General features: G+C 39.8%; 1 protein-coding gene across 1 annotated transcript in view; it reads right to left on the bottom strand.

The window, feature by feature from the left end:
* The window catches only part of GGACT (gamma-glutamylamine cyclotransferase), a 31918-nt gene extending 16392 nt beyond the window's left edge, over positions 1-15526 (bottom strand). Inside the window, exon 1 of the mRNA XM_049816093.1 lies at positions 15482-15526. The gene's annotated coding sequence lies outside the window, so the exon portion shown is untranslated. The remainder of the gene's footprint in view (positions 1-15481) is intronic.
* Positions 15527-15591: the final 65 nt, after the last annotated feature.

Here is a 15591-nt window from a genome sequence, read left to right as displayed (position 1 = left end):
CCGACTACACCTATCCATCAATCTAGACTTTGTGCTGGGAAAAGAGGCATGGAGAGAAGACAAGGCAATATTACAATATAAAATGTTCTGAATGCCTCAAGCTAGATCTTAAGATGTAGCCAGTTTAGGACTGGAACTGATACCAAACAAAGGTAATTAAGCCTCAAGTATAAATTAGCATATCCTCCAATTAGCTTTAGTATCTCCCCACAACAGCCTCCTCACACCCCCCAAACATGGGACAAATTTGTGAGAGAAGAGCATGGCTAAACTGGCTACATTAGCAGTCAACAGAGCAGACCAAACGGGATGCACAGATTTCAGCATGAAAAGGGTAACTGCCAAACTAGTATCCACTGCCTATATCATGGGATGCAAGGCAGAAGTGACAACGGAAACACGATATTCACCCTTTTCTAGGGTTTGCTCTGGAAATGAGAAAGCAATTCATACCTGCTGCAATGGGCTTTATTTTATTTCTCTGCTTTATTGAGATCCCACCTTTCCAAATAGGTCCCAAATACCCAGCAGTATATAGAATATCCTCCAGTTCACTTCCTTATGCTTTACTTTTTCCAATTTCAGTGTCAGTGAACAGGATGAGTAGGACAGGAATAGCAGGCCCTGAGACTTCTCTATCTAAGTGAAAACTTCTTGCATTGGGATCAACAGACATTTTCAACACATACCTCCTCTCAGCACAAACTGATATATGATATAAAACCAACTGCTCTTCTTGTTAGCAACTTTCCTCCTAATTTAAAGCAAATTTGTAATCACCATTTATAATTTATTTTTATGCCACAACTAAAGAGAAGAACCTTCACTAAATACCATAGAGAAGTCAGCACCATGCTTTTAAAAACAGACTGCTTCCACTGAAAGGTCTTGGCTTATAGCAGCTATGGCCTGGGAATTTCAAAACATAGTTCTGGGTGAACACTTGTACACCCTCACATCAAATACATTTCACAATGGAAAGCTCAAATAGGAAGGAATGATTTTACAGATTAATCAAATACCACATTTTTGGCCTTAAGATTATATTAACTGAAAATTTTGAAGATAAACATTATCCATTCAATATTGAAAATGCACATAACATTATTTAATAAACTGCATAGTCCAACTTGGCTTTCAGCTCTTGAGCAAATCAATCACTGCCCTCCCAATGCCACTCCCGCCACCCAAATATGCTGTATGGCAATCTCTGGTAACCCCCAATCCCCAAATACAGGAATATGTTATTATTCTGAATACCATTTCTTCCAGATTTGACAAACAAGTATCACGGGGCATTTGGAAATGCCAGTTAATTTTACTTCAGCATTCTTTAAACAAATACTAACTTAGTGATGCTAATTAACTGAAGAAAAATTAAATAATAAAATTAGTGAGAGTTACACTAGATGTAAACCAAGAAACACTGCATTACTTAATCCATAGGAAGAAGAGAAACTACAAGAATTTAATTTTGTCTTTTTTATATGGCTTAAAAAGACAGGTTATGAAAAAAATCACTTCTCATTTCCAGCATGTGAACTTTTTTTTTTAAAGTAGGTAACTCAAATTATTTTCAAATTACAAACCTTCACTAGTTCGCTGTTTACCCCAGGATAACTATCAATTAATAAAGGCATGCTTCTGAATACATAATGCATTACATTTTTTACTTTCAACACCTGGTGTCACCAGAATAACGCCGTATATTTCTAAAATGCTCTGCAGTTGTGTGTGCGCGCTTTGATTTTAGGGCAGTAATACTTCAAAAGAAGTGGAACCATAGAAAATTACGGGAAGGGATACACACAGATGATTTTTGTGGTTAACTGACACATCATCAGTTAACTGACAATGACAGGTCATTTTAAAAATGAAACTTGAGGTGTCTAAAAGCCTTCATCCCTTAGTCAAAGTCAAAAAAGGCCTGAACCAAAGCAAAAATTCTGCTGTATATCCGTACTTCGAGCAAGCTAAATCCTACACCTCTTTGGCAAAAAGGCTTTAACTGGTGACTTCTACACCAATATTTAGCTAATTACAATCAATTTTTGTACTGGCTAATCACTAATTTTCTGCCCAGTCTAGGGCTGTATTAATTGGTTATTATGACAGTTCCACTGAAAATAGAGGGGAGTGATTTTGATTTATTATTGTTTGGAACTCCTTGGATCTCCAAGACACTAAATAAAAAATTAAATATCAAATAAATATCAATAATATCAGTCTCTCCCTTCCTTCCACTCCGTCAGCAAGAGAGTGCAAATAAAAAAATTGACAAATTCATGGAAGATGCAAAGAGTCAGAACTGGTGACCTGTATTTCATTAAAATAATGAGAAAGTACATGTATTTATTTGCTTTAAACTTTAGATAATGGGCATAAGAGAATGAAAGCTTTCTCAGCTTTTGGTGCTTATTTCAAAATGCAAATGGAATTAGGGCAGACAGTTAGATCAACTGGTATAAGATTTAAGTTGTGCTACGTTTTTTTTAAAATAGACCTTTTCAAATAAGTTAGTGAAAGAATCCTGAACTTTTTAAAGAAGAGTCATAAGCTTGTTATGCAAAATCAAAAGGTTCTGAAGTCTATTTTGGAAGAAAATTCTGTATAAAAAAAACAGAGGAAGACATAGTCAAGATATTTATAATTCATTTTGTAAAAACATATTCAGACTGACGCTTCCCTTCCACTAATTATGCATTAGTTTTCTACAGCAGACTTTCCAAAAGTCATATTGTCTTCCAATATTTTTTCAGTAAGATATAAGGACTTCTATTAGGTATGGGGCTTTCAGCTTTCAGTCCAACCATTGTGGATTGTAAAGCTAGAATAAAAAGGCTAACACTGAAATACAAATTATTTTCAGGTGAACACATATCTAGGATCCATAGACAATGTTTGGAGGAGATCCCTATGCTCCAGCAAGGCACTTACTACCTCTCAACTGATTTATGGGGGGCCAGCTTTTTGATGATAGAAGATCAAATCACCTAAAAGGAAGACAGGCAAGGAACACAACCTTGAATACTGCTATCAGGTAACATAACCCCCATATAAACCCCACATAATGAAAAAAAAGTTATGGAAAGCAGGAAAAAAAAGCTGAAGCCTGTGAAGAGGGATGCTGAGTAATTAATAAAAATGAGCTTTTCTCCCAATTGCTTGATTTAAACAGATGTTAACATAAACAAATAATTTTTAAAAGAGACTACCTAAGTCTGGTGGGCTAATGGAGTTCAGACAGGTTTTACATGCATGATTTATTTAGCATACCAACACCACTTGTTCTCTCCAGCTTCTTCAGCATTTCAGAACAAAAACCCCCCCAACAACAAAAAAATAAAACAAATACCAGAAGTTTTCTGTAAAACAAAGTGTCAATTATTTTACGACTCCCTATCCCCTCATGCCTTTTTAAAAGGGAAAATACTAAAAACCCCAGGTCTTTAAGGACCCCTTTCTCCCAAAAGATACAAATATTCAGTGGTCACTGAATCAGAATATGCATAAACTTGACATGAACAGGAGCAGAAGTACAACTGGTAAAGTAATATACAGGTCAAAAAGGTCTGTCTAGAGATGCTCAGCAGAGTAGCTTGACATCTCCTGCCTGACCTGCGCTCAGCAGGAGAGGCTGATCAGGAAAAGACTGCCAAGACAGACCTAGGAGACACCCACTATTTCCAACGTCAGCTCCTATGGAAGAAAGAAGGGATGCAGACCTTCTAGTAATAAAACCCAGTATTTAGAATACACACAGAGGTAGCGTCCTACCTCTAGAGCTGGTAAGATATGCGGATGCTGAAAAACAATCATCTACCTTGATCTATACTAGTTATCTTGACCTTGGTAGAACTTTTGACACTGTTGCTCATGTTTTTCTAGCTTGCTGGTGGGAATATCAAGATTTAACAAGAACTGTTGGTACTTAGGTAAAAATCTGTTTAGAAAGATGTTTAATATTTATCAGACGTTCATCTCAAACTGGACATATGTTCAGCATTCCAGCAGCAGGGAAATACTGGTAATGAAAATACTCAAAGGTGTGAAAGATGCAGGCAATACCACAACGCAAAAGGCGGTGCACAAGGCTGACAAGACAGTTGCAAGCCCCTGCACAACTGCTGCTCTGCAGCAGCCATTCAAGTAAGGCCAGTGCAGAGTTCCAAGATTAGTCATGAATCATCAACTGCATAAGCAAAATCTGGGGAAAGATTAGCATAACAGCAGTTCTGTAGAAAGAGATTTGGCAGTTATAGCGATCATGAACTCAACATGAGTCAACAATGTGGTACTCTTGGGGAAAAAAACCCCTAACTTTTACATAAAAATAAGCACATCACTAGTAAGACACGTGAACATAATCTCCTTCTATGATCTGGTCACAAATTGAGTAGTATGTCCAGTTTTGAGCACCATACTTCTAGAGAAATATGATCAGTTGGACAGAAAGAAGAGAGAGCAATCATAGGTCATGAAATCACAATCTATGGGGGGCAGAAGAGACTGTACTGTCTCTTATTTTAGAGAAATCACTTATTTTAGAGAAAATAGGGTCATGCCTTTAAGTATATGAAAACATACTGTAGTAGAAAAAGAGAGGCAGCAAGCTTCATTCTGCATCTACTTGGACAGAAGAACCAATGAGCTTAAATTCTAAAGATGGACATTAGGAAAGACTAACCATCTACTGGTAAGCACAATACCCAGCAAAAGCCTAGACCATCCAGGAAGGCTGGGAATCCTTCACTGCTGACTATCCTCAACAGCAAGTCAGTCAAATCCCTATCAGAAATAACACTACTACTGCCAAACTTGCCCTTTGCCAGGGAACTGGATAAGACAATCTTTTAGGTCTCCTTTAAAAAGTAAAACTAAAAGGCAGTTTGATTTATATGCTATGCATGGAAAGTAATGCTAGACTAATGGAGAGAGAGAGTCTGCAAGAAACTGATTCTGTGCTCCAGCCATTAGATTCCTGCTACCTCAAGTGGAGATTTCTAGATCCCACTCCCTGCCTGTTTACAGGTGGTACATTAAGCAATTACATGATTTCTGACGTTTATTTTCCCAAATAAACCTCCTGGAAAGATAGAATGAAATGTTGGATTCCCACCCATTCCCACTTCACACAGTGCTTCCCAAATACAAAGATACAATCCCAAGGCACTACATTGAACTATCTCTGACCCCACAAATCCTGCATTGCTTTCTGCACGGTGATCCAGCTTCAAAAGGCCAAACAAGACCAAAAGCTCCTAAGAGACATGGGTTAGAGCCCTTGGGACAAAGGGCATGAATCTAATTTTTCTACTTTCTAGGAGGTGGCACAGTCAAAGGCTGTTGTTAGTCCTGAAGCTGGCTTTGGTCAGATCTGGCACTCACAAGGTATGGCTGGCTCAAAGGCAGCAGTGCCAGGCCAGCTGTACATCTTTGGCTGATAAAAGCACTGAAAGAAGACAAAGTGCGAGAACAACCCAGGACTGCACTGCCACAGCCTCAAGCATAGCTGCCCAGTTCACTGCTACCATTCCCTCTCCGAAGCTTCTGCTTCTTGGGTAGAAAGCTATGCCCACTTGCATCCTTCAGGGTTTCCAAGATGGCCATCCTGTTTTATGTACTGTACATAAGGCAGCTATAAATCTGAATCTAAAAACCAAGCCTTCTCTTGGTTTTGTCTATTTTTCTTCACAAACACTGTTTTGAGATCACAGATATGAGACTTTTTAATCCCAAATAGTTCTGAAATAATTGCTATTTATTACAGGTTTTTAAAATATAAAATATATTTGGTTTATAGGCATATGCTTTATTTTATTTGTTCTATTGATAGCAAGCTGGTGAGATAAATTACTTTGATACAGAATAATTGAAAATCTATACCCTCATGCAGTTTTCCTCCAAGCTGTCAATGTGGCAACTGTAGCCAAGATATACTACTATTTTTCTAGACATACAGGAAACAGTCTTGCACATACATTTGTTCACAGACTGTTTTCAGCATATGTGATCTCACTGGAGATTCACAGGTGAATTGTTACACATGCATACAGGTGTAATCCAAAGCAATGCCATAGGTTTTATCAAAAAGAACAATGTAAGCTAATACATGTTTCTTAGAAACATAGTTAAGGGATTATATTGTGCTAGCTCGGACAACATGCTACAAAAGTTATATCTGCAGCAGTGCTGCCCACAACACAGAAATAATCAGTGTTGGGATCCAAGAAGAGCTGTCTAAGTAAATACTAAATTCACACATGCTGTTAATATGGTGGAGTTTTTACAGATCACAAAAGTACAAGATTACTGGGGACTTTACTCCCCTAAGACATAAAAATCATTAATCTTAAGACCGTCTGCTCCACTGTCACCGAAAATATTTCCTAACGCTTTTCCCTAAATGCAGTCCCAAAGCATCACTACTACCTAAAGTAAAAATCCAGCTGATAATGTACTTGGGCTGATGGGCGTAGTGGGCTAGCGTAGAGAACTGGAGAGGGGTGGGGAGGAATGTCAAAGAAATGATCCATCCCATATATAATCTCAAAAATCAGCCCAATAGATTCATTTTTGACCTGTCGTCAGGTCAAATTCACATAATTTGTGAAACCAAATTACCTGATTTGGCAGGGTCATGAAAGGCAAGTTATCCTAAAGGCAATATCATCTGTTCCTTCTTTCTAGTATCACACCTTACAAGGTCAAGCATCTGCTGCATCACTCTGCAGACCCTGCTTAAAATCTGGTTACATCAACGTTGATGGTCAAACCCCCCAAAACAAAATAAAAATTAAAAATTTAAACATATTTGATGAACACAGAATTGAAAGGTCAGTCATGGACTTCATAATTTTTTAAGTCTGTCGTTAAGATTTAGAGCACAAAAGTTCTTATACCAAAATAACAACAATAATTAACAAGATTCAAAACTGAAATGGATCACTGGGTCAATGAATAAACATTTCCTGTATTCATAACATGACTGTGGTAATAATACACGTCTGGTAAAGGTAGTTGAATTAGAGCTTAGCTGAGTTTTCACCTAAAACAACAGTGAAATGGAAGTTACAGGTAAGACATGTAGACTACAATTTGACAAATTAAAGAGATTAAATCATTGTTCTGATATATAGAAATTAGAAAAACCCCCACCTTCTCTGCATTAGTAAGTTCATCACGTACAAAATTAAAGATACTTGATGCCACCCATTAATGTAGTAAACTGTCATTAGGCATACTTAATTAAAAGATGTAACAACTACTAGCAGTAAAAGAACAGACTAGATGAGCAGATGGATCCAGATATATTTTGACCTAAATTTCATGATATTTCGACAAGATAAAGGTAAATATAAACAAGAATAGAAGGGAGAGGAAGAAACAGCCAGCCAGTACATCTCATTAAGAAGCCCCATACTAGAAAGATGAAAAAACACCAACAACCTCTTTACTCTCTTGACTGCACCTGTTTGTCTTCTCCAAGATGTTTTGTTTCTGCTAAGCAGGTTTCCTAAAGCTTCACATAACTACATAAATAATCACATTACCGAGAAATTTATTATGTCTGGAACCACAATCATGAAATAAGCCCACTGCCTTAGGACAGTTTAATCAAAAGAAATAAATCATTAACCTAAAATATAATTTAAATATCTTAAATGTTTATTTTATTTTAAGCTCATTCTCTTTTGAATTTGACGCCTGTTAGAGATAACAGGAGAACAGGTTTCTATCTACAGAGTCCACAGAAGGCAGAGATTCTTCTTTCAGAGTCCTTCATATCACCTTCCCCAAAGACACTCTTCTTGACCAAAGTTCCTACGCATATAACTTTGTGTTACTTTTCATGTTTGAAACGAACTTCAGAAAGCCTTAGTAAGATTTGGCCAGTGGCTGGATTCATATTCTGAAAGTTTTCACAGCCGGTATATTTGAACTACATCACAGCAAGCAGTGCTGCTTGGAGCAGGTTAGTGTTTTGATGTGTGAAACGTGTATGTGTATGATAACTGTCCTGCTGGGATTTATTCCCTACATAATTTTCAGCTAAGGCAAAATTAAGCCTGGGGCTCCATTCCATAAATTGTGTTGAAACATTTCTCTCATTCATATACTTTCTCAGTTATTTATACATTTTCATAATATAGTGCAGGCTTAGCTCTGTGCAATCCCATCTAAGTTTGATTTAGGTATTTTCCTGTGCTCACATCCAAACATAACACTTCCCAAACAGTATCTCCACACCTCACAGGCAACACAAGACAAAGCAGTACTTAACGTTGTGCAAAATGATGTAGTTTTAAAGTGTTCCTTCAAAGCACACGTGCCACACTCTGTACATGTGCTGTACTCCATCCTCTTTCAGCAAAAATATTATGCAACATTGAGCTCAGTCTCACTTACTCATTCTACAGAAAAATCTAAGTTTTGTTGGCTTCTCTAAGCTATATCCTCAAAGAAAATCGATAGCAATTGATATACACTCTTGAACATATTTAAAGGCTGACATTCACTCAAAGATTACACTTTCCACCTAGTAATCTCTAGTAATCTTTCCCCCTCACTTTTCTAATCTCTGTAGGGTTGTTGCATCCTCTTTAGAGTTCTTCCTTTGCCCAGAATAAGTTTGGGCCTAAGCTGTTCTTCAGAACACAATCTCCCTTGAGCACCTGCAGTCAGGGGAATATGGAAACCTAATACCTATATCCTTCTTCTACTCCTGTCTATAAACCCAAGACCATCACATCTCACCTGACAACCATGGCAAGTAATTTTTTTTTTCATCCCTCATCTGATTATCTGTACCCAACTACTATTGCTTAAAACTCCTTTCTTCAGTTGCCTCTAATTTTTCCATGCACATATTCTGATAACAGATCATCTCTGAACAAGTCCTATGGCAAGCTTAAATCTGATCTCGGTAATAAAAAATCTGAATCCATTAATTTTCTCTTCAATTTGTTACTATGGATGCTTATGTTATTAATTCCCTTCTCTAGCCTCCCAACATTTCTCTTCCTTTTCCATGAGCTTTTCACAAAACCCATGAAGAATTCCCATTTTTTCCCAGACTGAAACACTGACAAGAACCTGTCGCCTCACTGTAGAACAACGTCCTCTTGGTCCAGGTGAGCTGGGTTGGGTAAATCCATACAAGAGAGCATATTCTGGCACTCCTTCCATGTATTGCCAGCATACAGCCCCGTAACTCCTTGAGCACAGGAAAATAAATAAAAAAGAGGCCAGAAGAATGTCATCACAAAAGAGAGGCAGGAGTTACACGGAAGGACTAACAGAAGGCTGGTGCCTAGCAGCATGGAGATGGACTGCACAGGGAAGGGCAATCACACGGTGTCTTACAAGCTGAAGTTAGGGAGATCCCAAAGAAGGGGCCAATATCCCTTCACTGGACACCTGTAAAGATGTTGACACAGAACCAGTTACTTTACTGGGCAACACCTTCCAATCGCACTTCTGGACTTGCAAACCACTTGAGCCTGCAAGTTTGCCTTCTTGTGATACCAATTATTTTGTAACTTCTAGTTTAGGAATTGCAACTATAGCTCTTAAATCAACGATTAAACAGCCTTAGTCACTTGCCTTTGATCTTGAAGTGCATACTATGTGCTACCAGAATCTGAAATGTTTTACTCCAGCACCTGCAGTGAATTGCAGGTCATGCAATTAGTTAAATTAGCTTAAAAAAAGACAAAGACAACAAAATAGTTAAAAGAGTGAGTTTAGAGGATAAAAAGAAAATAAAAGACGAGGATTACAGCTTCAAGTGGGGCCCTTTATGTACTATGGCCTACCTACCTACCATTTCCCTCTACTTTAAAACAACTCATTATTTCTTCTAAGGTTGCTATTAGCTAATGAAATTCTGTCATAGCCTTACTCTCATATCACAACTAACATGAATCCCCTGTTCATCATTAGGTCCAAGTGTCATTCAAAACCACCACAATCACCAGTCTTCCAACACAAAACCAAACAAGACCCTTATTTCTCACTCACTACTTAGTCTCACTTCCAGTATCATTTTTCTCAGCAATGTGTTGAAGAAAATTGGTTTATTTCTATTTTCCTTCTAGCTTTCAATATTACCGTATATGTGGACTGTGCCTCTCCTGATAGGAAATAATATCCAACCTGTTACTTTTCATTTCTAGAGAAATTCACACATTCTGAGATCCAAGCAACAACAAAACTGTTATTTAGAGAACTTGCAGTGGATAGAATCCATAGGCATAATTAAAATTACATACTGATTTTAGTGCTAAAAAGTCAGTGTCCATACTGTAGCCTGTTTAATAAGCAATTAAACAACAAACACTTGGGCTCAATGTAAAAGAATTCAGAAAGAATGCTATTAATAACTTCTTATGAACCAGAGGATATTCACCTCACTTGACTTTAATTTCCTAAAGTTTGGGATCTAGGCTGGTCATTCAGGCTTCACCAGTTGATGTAAAGAGATATGAGCTGAACCTCTTGCCGCCAGCTACAAATGAAACTTGCGCTCCAAATGCAAGTCTGTCGTATAAAGAAGTAGATGAAAGATGGGGACAGTGGTGAGGTACAAACCCACAGTTCATATCAGTACTGTGTGTCAGTAGAAGCAATAAAACCTTAATTATTTAAAGTCCTGCACACAAACTGGTCTGCCTACGAGAAGACAAAATGTATTAAATGAATTATTTCACTAGATATACACACAACTTTCAGTCCCTGTGATGCAGAAGGCAGCAGCAGAGGTACAGGTTGATACCCAGGATATGGAGAGATAAAAAGAGCAAAACTATAGCAGTCTGAGTCCAGATCAAGAGCAAAAAATATTTCAGAGAAAAAGAGAAGTCTTTTATACTACCATTCCAAAATACTATTTGAATTGTCCATGATATTGTTACCAGTAAGTAACATAGTGGCAACAATTATTCCTGAGACTTGTGGAAAACATAAGTAACAGTGAGAGTTTCAGACCTGTGATGAGAAACAAACATCTACATCTCCTTCCCCGCTAACAGGAAAGCTAAACCCTGACTATTGCTGGAGAGCCAGGACTCAGCTAGAAGTGCAGCACAGCAGTCAAGGTGATGCTGGCCAGGATCCCCGTTTCCTCTGACGTCTCAATGATTTACCTTCCTCATCCTTACCTTAAGACTCATGAATACAACTTGCTGAACAAAGAAAGCAGCAAAGAAGGTGAGCACCCTGCACTGTATTAACAGGAGCACAACCAGCAGACTGAGGGAAGTGATGATCTACCTTTATTTGACGCTCATTAGACCACACCTACAACACTGTGTCCAGTTCTGGGCCCCCCAATGCAAGGAAGATCTTGATAAACTGCAGTGAGTTCTGATGGTCATGGAGCAGGAACACTTGCTCTGCGAAAAGATGCTCAGGAAACTGGGCCTGTTCAACTTGAGAAGACATGGCTTTGGGGTGACCTAACAGCAGTCTTCCCACACCTATGAGGAAGTTACCCAGAAAACGCAGCTAAGGCTTTTCACAGTGGTGCAGCTGGGAGTTGGAGAAACAGGTATAAACCAAAGTAAGAGAAAGGCCCCGACTTAATTCAAGGAAAAGGGTTTTCATGATGCAGACAAACATCAAAGCAAGCTGCCCAGAAGGTTTGTGTAGTCTCTATCCCTGTAGGTTTTCAAGACACATTGGATAAAGCCTGGTCCAGGTGCTTTGAATAAGGAGGTTGGACTAGAGACTTCCCAGGACCCTTCCAACCTGAATTATACTACGGTAAAAGTTGTGGGACTGTATCAGGCTAGACAAAATGAGTGGAGGGAAAGAAGATAAAGAAAAATAGACTTGTAATTACTCTGGTGTTATTTGATAGCACATACATTTAAAATTGCAGTATTGTCCTGAGACAGATATTCTGGCACAGCTGAAGCCCTGCCCAGGTGGGATGATATCCCTCACAGTTAGAGCAGCAACACACAGCACTGGAAAAAGGCAATGCTTCAGGGAAGGGATTAGGAAAAAGCGATTCTATGTGGCCAAGAACTTCTGTCAGAACATCAGCAATACGATGGTATCTCCGGCTGTTAGTAAAGGACATGAGCAATTACAGTTAAAACACTACAGAGGGAGGTGGTTATACAGGTAATTCCAAAGTAAAAGAGGTCTTGTAAGACAGAGAAATCAGGAGTGACAGTGATACTCAATATGCTTTCCCAAGATGTCAAGAGCAAAACAGCTGACATGCTTAAAGAAATCACAATGGCCAAAAATCTTAATGTAAAGGGCATTCTTGAAAAACACTGTAATGGTAAATCAATAGAATATTGTATTATCCCGGTACGGGCTGTCCTTCTTTAGTGTTAATTGATTTTTTGGAAGTGAGGAAGAGAGAGCTGTACCTGACATGGTCCATAAAGTGTAATTAAACTTTTGGAGTGAAAGAGAAAAAGAAAAGAAAAAGAAAAAGAAAATTTAAAATAGTTACAGATTTTCATTTAAGAACAGTGATTTACGACTGCTTGAATGGTTCTATTTTTTGAGGAAAAAAAGGTATTAAGCACACTCTTTAGAGAGACAGAATGAAAAAGGTATTACATCAGCAAACTCAGTGACATGACTACATCCATACATTTCCCCTGTCTCTTACTAAATTATTTATGTAATACCCTCTCTGTCAGAATGCTGCAAAACATATTTTGAAAGATGGGAAAAAGAAAGGTAGCATCAGTTCATATAGAAAATGCATCCTATCATGGCACATGTTCTCTGCTTAAGCAGTTCATGTCACTTAAAACGTCATGCAAGTTTCACATTCAATTCTACTTAAATCAAGAGAATTACGAAAATTATTTGACCAGGTTCAAGTTCAAAGAGCATATGCTTTTAGAGCATTATAGACATCCAACAAGACTTGAATAGGAATAGAAAAAGAGTACATTGCTCCAAAAATGAGGTAACAAAAACTACAGTGAAATGAAGTGTATTTTTTGCTACGAACAGTAACTATTAATGCTGCTTATGATCACATAGAAAAATAATCCAGCTAATCCATCAGAGAGTAAAAGCGTACCAGAGCTAGTAGCAGAAGGCAAACGCCACAACATGCCTCTGGAATTTATTATTCACTTCGCAACGCCCTCATGACTGCACCTTTGTGCCTGTACCTACACTCACAAATTCAAAACATAGGTAAGGCAAGGCAGTCACATAAACCTCACTTCCCAAAATTTCCCCAAGAACAAACGCAACTATATGAACAGCAGAACAGGCAAAAATCATGGTTACATCAGCAGTCAGATGAAAGTAATTTTCAAGAGGAAACTTCTTTTGAAATAGGTAGTTGGATTACTACTGGGAGTCATGAAAACATACAGACAGAGTCAGAGGAATGTTGGTTGGAAGGGACCTTTGAAGGTCACCTAGCCCAGCCTCCCCCTCAGAGCAGGGCTAAAGCCAACACTAGATGACACTTTTTTCAAGTGAAGAGGCTGTGCTCAGCGTTAACAGTGGGTGGGAGAGACAGCAGGATGGCTGGTGCAAAACCAGGCCTGGTTTGTGCTCTGTACTCTCTGGAGGCACCTAGCTTTCCATGCCAAAAATCTGCTATGGAAAGCATAAACTGACATGATGATCCTTCCTAAAGGATAAAAAGCAGACACTGCAGTAAAGGAAGCATTCAAAGCAGTATTTCTACCCTGAATTGGTATGAGAAAATGATCAGAAAAAACCTGATCACACATACGAAGAAGTCACCAAAAGAAAAATTATAAGGAGCAGATGACATCAACAACATGACACACTCTCTTCCATGGCCAAGCAAAGCTTCCTTCAATATTCCAGCGGTCTCAAAACAAACTCATGAACAAGCTCAATGAAACTTGCTTGCAAAACTGATGCAGAACACCACAGTAATTTGGAAAGTGAGGAGCGAACGGGCTGCAAGAACCCCAGCAAAATGAAGTATGACACACATATTAAATAGCTAATATTTGTCAGCAATAGGGTGCAGATTTTAAAACATCAGCAATGTATGGGAAGTCCGTTTTTTTTGTTTAACATGTTAATGCCCTTGACAATTTGTGTTTTAAGACAGACAGTAACAGAGATATCTGTTCCATTTAGCTTTTATTTACCGATGGCAACAGAATGCTGTTAACAGGCCGAGATAAAAAGACGCGTTAGTTTTCATACGACTTTGATGGCTATGATGGAGCAAGTGCAGGAGATGAGTGCTAGCTGAGGATACATATGCTTTACAAACACAGAATAGGTTTTTAAGGCTTTTCTCAGGGGAGGGGGAGAAGAAAGATGGAAATATGCCCATTTTTCATTCAGACATGCAAAATTTAAAGCCTCTCTTAATAGCGTGTGTCACACAATGAACAATTTTAACTGTCAAGAAATTGCTTTTCCAGGCTGACCGCCTGCTTAAACTAGTATATATAAACCAAGTCCACTCTTCACACAGCCCTACGTGAAACAACTTGGTCATGGAGATACTTATAGTTGTGCCTCTGTATGTTAAGCTCTAGGTAAGTTGCTACCTCGATATTTTCAAAGCATGGCAAAAGTTACAGAAATAGCAAATTAAAAAAAGCGGTGGAGCAAAAAGTAAGGAAGTTAATTGTCTGGAGTTAACACAGGTTAAATGAGCCTTAGCTCAAAAGCAAAAGGTTTACATAACTCTAAAATGGAAAAGGATACAGAAAAAGCAGGAAATTAAGAGATAGTGAAATGAAATCCTTAGGAGGATTAAAAAAAGCAGGAAATTAAGAGATAGTGAAATGAAATCCTTAGGAGGATAAAAACTAAAACAAAAAAAACCCCAAAACGATCCGGTCTAAACAATGCAGGCAAAAAGATGACCGTTCTTTATCTTGTAAGGATACAGGTACCAGCTGTCACAGCTTCACCTACGATACCTGAACTATTTTCTTTCTGTCCTCCCTCCGGTTTAGACATTGGTTCTTCAAATCCACGTCACTAATCCTTACAGGGTAAAGCTCACTAAACCGCGTGTTTGGGTCACGACCAACACTTTTCCTCGGAGGACGCTCGAAGCACCTGGATACCAGCACAAGGCCCGCGGCGGGGGAAGGCCGGCAGACCGGCGAGGCGGAGCCCCCTCACGTCACACCACCGCCGACCCACACACACCGGCCCCGCGGCCCACCGGCTGTTAGACGGGGGTGGTGTGAGTGTGTGGGGAGGCGGAGCACCGGCCAGAGCTCCGCGGAGGAGCCCCCGGCCGAACCCGCGGTGAAACGCAGCGCGGTAGCCCGCAAAACGCCTCAGACCAACGGCCGCCGCCGGGCGATTGGGGGGGGGGGGGGGGGGAGGGGCGCGCGGAGGGGGCACGGGCCGCTCGAACCGCGCGGGGCCGCCGCGTCACGTGGCGGCGAGGGCGGGCCGCCCCGCCCCGGCGACGCGGGTCCTAGCGCCTACCCCACCCCCTCTCCTTCGCGACCGCGGCCCGTCCGGCTTCGCTCACCCGCCAGCGCTGCCGGTGCCTCCGCGCCTTCGCTCCCGCCTGCACCCGCCGCCGTCTGCCCGGGCCGGGGCGCCTCTCCGGGGAGTTAGGCGGAGGGGCGGGGCGGCGGG

Source organism: Accipiter gentilis, chromosome 13 (genome assembly GCF_929443795.1).
Source record: "Accipiter gentilis chromosome 13, bAccGen1.1, whole genome shotgun sequence".
In the NCBI taxonomy this organism is placed as follows: domain Eukaryota; kingdom Metazoa; phylum Chordata; class Aves; order Accipitriformes; family Accipitridae; genus Astur; species Astur gentilis.
The sequence above is the reverse complement of the archived record's forward strand: the minus strand, read 5'-3'. Positions and strand labels throughout refer to the sequence as shown.